Source organism: Hibiscus syriacus, unplaced genomic scaffold (genome assembly GCF_006381635.1).
Source record: "Hibiscus syriacus cultivar Baekdansim isolate YM2019G1 unplaced genomic scaffold, ASM638163v2 tig00110450_pilon, whole genome shotgun sequence".
Classification (NCBI taxonomy): Eukaryota; Viridiplantae; Streptophyta; class Magnoliopsida; order Malvales; family Malvaceae; genus Hibiscus; species Hibiscus syriacus.
This window is the reverse complement of record NW_024062743.1, coordinates 11006319-11012297: the sequence shown is the minus strand read 5'-3', so window position 1 is coordinate 11012297 and position 5979 is coordinate 11006319. Positions and strand designations below refer to the sequence as shown.

Below are 5979 nucleotides of genomic sequence, written 5' to 3'. Positions count from 1 at the left end.
AATGACCAAAATACCCTTATGTCCTAAACTAAGTAAATGTATTGGATTAATTAAGAAGTCCAAATAAATATGGAAGTTCTACTGCTCTTAAAAGTTTTGGAACGCAGCTTAAGTGGTCAACCAACGCTAGTGCTATATCATTACTTGAATGATATAAGTACCACTTGAATGTGTGTTCGTCTCATTAAGTATGGATCGATGATAATTTTAGAAGTAACCAACTCAGCTCAACTCTGGATCACATTCGGTACTAAGAAATGAATATTCGTTAGAGAAATCAACCACGAAGATCAAATTGAATTGAACGAAAGTACAATATGTATATGAAATTCAGAAACGTCTGTATTACTCTGAAAAATCCCGAAGTAACCGGAATAGACTTGAATGCTAAATGAACTAAGTAACCTCAAGGACTAAGGATTAAGTAAGTGATTTGGATGAGTTTGGAAACATTAATGAACAGACATGATGTAATGTTCTTATGGGTCATGAACTATAAATCAAGCACGTCAGCATTTCATGATATTGTGGAAGCGTGAAAATGAAATAAATAAAGACATTGAAAGATCTATTCAGCGATGATTCCGAAGATGATCTCTGGACAATAATTTTCTGTATTAAAGAATAAATAGCCTGGAAGGGTAATGGATTGGCCAGTCGATAAGTATCAGTTATAGGAATTGTTCAGCTCGAGTTGTTCGATATTCCGATAGATCGACACAAACCATAAATGTTCTGAATCTTCGTTTCTTCCTTATCAACTCAAGTTATATTATGAATAACTGATTATTATGTTAGTTATTGAACTATTCCTCTAGTGATTCTAAATTCTGACATTCTATCGGTAAACTGAAGATCCTTGTTTTCTGCACAATAAGATGATCCAGTATCTCTGAAGAATATCTGCACAATAAGTTGTTTTCAGCTCCTCTAGTGTGTTCCACATGTACTACATGACAGTTTTATACATTTCAAATGAGTTTAACGAAAGTATTGATTTATTGGTTTATGAACCATGGCAACATGGTATGTGATCTCCGATTACGGTTTTCATCGAAAAGTATGAATTGTACATGATTTATGAAATAATGGAATTTACTGGTTTATGAATTATGGTTATCTGAAATGTGTTATCTGGTTTTCTGTTTTCACTGGAAAATATGAATTTTTCCTGATTTATGGAATCATGGAATTTAGTAGGTGTGCAGGTAGGTGTAAGGTTTTGTGGAACCTACACATTATGGAGTGTTGGTTGGAGGGAATAATATGATTTTTGATAAACGTTTTATGGGAGAGTGTTGTTGGATGAAGATATCGTTACTGCATGCTCCTCTGATTTGTGCTCAGGGTAAGTCCTTACTTGGTGTGTAGGTGGGTGTATGGTTCAGGGGAACCTACACATTATGGAGAGTTTGGTTGGAGGGATTAATATGGTTTTTGAATAAAAATATGTTTTTAAACTACTACTGTTTAAAAAGAAAAGATTTGTATCTCTTCACTGGTTCTATGGGAACACACTAGATAACCTATTCTAATCTTCTGAACCTAGACATCCGAAATATTTACATATGAACTGAAAACTCATTATCCGTTACTATCTGAAATATCAGTAGAATCTCCGATCTGCATGAAAATTCATAGATGTTCAGAACCAATAAGAAAATTTATGTTTATCTGTATCTGCACTTTCTTCAGCATCACCTGGTAGTTCTGTATTACTGAGCTTTCCGAAGCTCACTCTATTACTCATCATTGCAGGTTAAACGATTGTACCAGTACAACTATCAACATAAGTAAGGGAGTTCTTCTGGCGTTGCTTGTAGAGTATGGTACATGTGATTAGGGGGCATGTAATTGTATTTTGGTATATATATGAGTTTGAAAATCTGTTTTATTTCTGCATATTGATAAATGATTTTATAAGTTTACATGTTATGATAAAAAGTTTTAAATTTTCCGCTATTTTTACAGTGGGTCGCTCCGGTGGCCCTAATGTGACACTCCAGATCGGATCGGGTTATCCGTATCGGTCTGAGGGGGTTACAAATAAAATTGAAGGGATTCAAATATAGATCAAATAAGAAACATAGGATTATTAAAATGTTCAAGCAAATCTCATATTTGAAAATCAATTGCATATATTTTATACATTAGTTAGTATAAGACTAAAAAAATTAAATTTAAGATTTATATATTTTTAAATTAAATTTAATATTTTTTTCACAATTATAAAGTTATGAGATATATATATATATATATATATTTAAATTGAATATTTTCAATTTAATTAATAATTTTTTATTAAAAATAAAATATATGAAAAATATAAATTATTCAATTTATGATTAATTTAAATGTATAAATTGTTTGAAGTTTTCGTAATTATTATTTAGAAAATTAATCTTAATTTCTCTTACCTCATTTGTTCCTTCATTTATGACTTTGTTATATTAGAATTCAAGCCTAATCATTTGAAAATGAAAATGGAGTAGAAAGTCATGAAAATGAGACGTAACGAATAGTATTACCTACGCTTAGAACGAAAGAAAGAGTGCTCCGAGCATTAAGACAAAAGATGTTCTTTCCGATAGCTTTTGACTTTATCATCGACGCCACATGAAGACGGCCACTGACCCAGTCACGGCAGACCAACACCCGTTATTCAAACACAAGAAGAACTAAAATAAAAAAAACACCCATTAATGGAAGTCCAAGATCCTATTACTTATAAAATCAAAGTTCCCATTGTTAAGTGATTTACAGAGGTTTCAAAAATGGCTGATATCCAAACCTACATCATACTTCTCCTCATCTGGTTAGCGTCTCTCATTTTGGTCAAAACCATCTTCTCCAAGAAGAAGACGGCCTATCGTCTCCCGCCGAGCCCGACGGCCTTACCAATCATCGGCCACCTCCACCTTCTCGCACCGATACCTCACCAAGCCCTTCACAAGCTTTCAACCAAACATGGACCCTTGATGCATATCCGTCTCGGCTCTGTCCCATGTGTTGTGGCATCCTCCCCGGAAATAGCCAAGGAGTTCCTCAAAACACACGAGTCATCCTTCTCGAACCGACCCATAACAACCGCTGTCGACTACCTTACGTATGGCTCCGCTGATTTCTCCTTCGCTCCATACGGGCCGTACTGGAAGTTCATGAAGAAAATCTGCATGTCTCAACTGTTAAGCGGCCGGATGCTGGAGCAGTTTTTCCCGGTTAGAGGTGAAGAATTAAGGCGGTTCTTGCGTTTCATGGAGAAAAAAGAAAGTGCAGGTGAAAAAGTGGATGTCAGAGGAGAGCTCGTGAGGCTAACAAATAACATCGTGTCGAGAATGATAATGAATCAAACATGTTCCGGTAATGAAGATGAGGCCGAAGAGGTAAGGAAGTTGGTGGAAGCAACAGCTGAGCTAACGGGACGGTTTAATCTGTCGGATTTCATCTGGTTTTGTAAGAATCTGGATTTGCAAGGAATGAAGAAAAAGATCAAGCACGTTCGTAATAAGTTTGACTCGATGATGGAAAAAATAATAAAGGAACATGAAGAAGCAAGGAAGAGAAACGACAATGGAGGTGCAATAAAAGATTTACTTGATATCTTACTTGATATATCAGAAGATGAAAACTCAGAGATGAGATTAACCAGAAAAACATAAAGGCCTTCATCCTGGTAACCTTCTTTCACCTCAATTTACTCTTAATTTTTTCACATTAGAGTTACTGACAGCAGGCCTTATAAAATTTCCCAGGACTTATTTGCAGCTGGAACCGACACATCTGCATTAACAACAGAATGGGCTTTATCAGAGCTCATTAATCATCCAAACATAATGGAGAAAGCTAGAGAAGAGATGGATAGTGTTGTAGGGAAGAAGAGAATAGTTGCAGAATCAGATATAATCGATCTCCCATACCTTCATGCCATCGTAAAAGAAACATTAAGGCTTCACACCGGTCCTATGATCGTAAGGGAGTCGACCGAAGACTGTATTATCGGAGGTTACAAAATTCCGGCGAAGACACGATTGTTCGTTAATGTTTGGGCTATCGGTAGGGAACCGAATCACTGGGAAAAGCCACTTGAATTCCGGCCGGAGAGGTTTATTGAAGGGAGTGGGAAGAGCCAGATGGATGTGAGGGGCAGCATTTTCAGTTGTTGCCGTTCGGGAGTGGGAGAAGATCATGCCCTGGGACCACAATGGCGTTGGATGTTGTTCAGACGAGCCTTGCTGCTATGATCCAATGCTTTGACTGGGAAGTTGATGACGGGAGTGTTGATATGGAAGGACCTGGTTTGACCCTTCCAAGGGCTCATCCATTGATGTGTGTCCCTGTCCTTCGGCTGAATCCTTTTCCATCTGTTTGAAGTGCAAATAAAATAAAATTCAAACTCTTCTCTTGCATATACAGAGAAGTATCATTGTAGAGAACCCTAATAGCTGGTTTTTCGATGAAATTATACTGGGTAAACAACTGTTCTAGATCCTTCAACTGTTGTTACAAGTTGTTGGTTTTTAGGTTGTTAGTGATTCTATGGTTGTTGGCTCAGTTGTAATTAGTCATAAGAAAATGGATAGATATATTGGACCTAATGTATGGGTTTTCTATGGTTGTTCAGTTGTAATTAGAGTTATGGATTATGGATCTATTAAAATGTGTTAAAAGAGTTAATATTGGTCGTGTAAGTGTAACACTCATTCCCCGTATACATCCCGTACATGAGTCATATATATCATATGACTTTTAAAATATTTTTGTACGTGAAAACCAATAAAAATTTGTTTCTTTAAATAAAACAATTTAATATAATAATATTATAAATGTTCATTAACTACTAGAATGTAAAATAGCCTTTAAGTTTGAACATAATATAATACTACAACCCATATGTCAAATACATACCAGAGCATCATCATATAACAAATACATGTCAACTAGTAATATCAAAAGTAAACATTTAAAGATGTTATACAATTACTGATGAGGCAACCTTTGATTTACGATGTCAGCTTCACTCCTTACTCTGATTGTACGTTATTACCTACGCGTGAAACCATCACACGCTAAGTATTCACTTAGCGAGGCATAATAAAATAAAGGTGGCGTAACAAAACATAAGTATTCTATAAAAGATCAAAATACGAATTTAATCGTATAAAATATAATAACACATAAAACTAACTTGGTAAGTCAAGTTTCCTTCAATTAACCTATGAATCGTTATCTCATATGCCCAACATACTTAACATACAATATAATCCATAATATCCATTTGTAGCCCAATGTATGATATATGAGAATACAAGGTACATGAGTTGCACATAAGTGCTAAACAAAAGTATAGATACTGTAGCAACAATGACACTATACTAATATATGTATCGAAATGGTAATTCACAAACTCATTTGAATACCATGAATGCTACACAAAGGTACTGATACGAAAATGGGACATATATATGCATTAAACAAAATCGAACAATAACCACCTTATTCAAGGTATTAACAAGTGTTCATTATGAACACCATCATTGCACACATAGAGCCATAGTACACAAAGTACTACTCCAAGTACACAAAATACTGGTACGAAAATGCAATAATGCATTAAACAAAATCGATCGATAATCATCATACTCAAAGTAAGTCGAAATGCACATATGACTCTCAATGTACATACAATAGGCTGTTATAACTCAAAATGCAGATTAAACATTTATTCGGAAACACCAATAGATGTTAAATAGAGTAAAATACATCCAATTGTTTTAGGGAAATTCATACCCTAAAATCCTTTAATAAAATCATTTTCATAAACTTTATATGATAATACTTCGGAATGCTTTAAAACATACTTAGTAAAAACACTCGAGGTTGACTCATCACAAGTTGTCCTCATATCATATATGTACGTAGTAAATACACTCATTTTAATATTATTTGTACAAGTCAAAATATAAGCCTCACTAAGCTTTA

The 5979-nt window shown here is 34.8% G+C and overlaps 1 pseudogene; it reads left to right on the top strand.

Annotated features, from left to right (window-relative positions):
- The first annotated feature begins 2769 nt into the window (after positions 1–2769).
- LOC120126029 lies at positions 2770–4441 on the top strand (annotated as a pseudogene).
- Positions 4442–5979: the final 1538 nt, after the last annotated feature.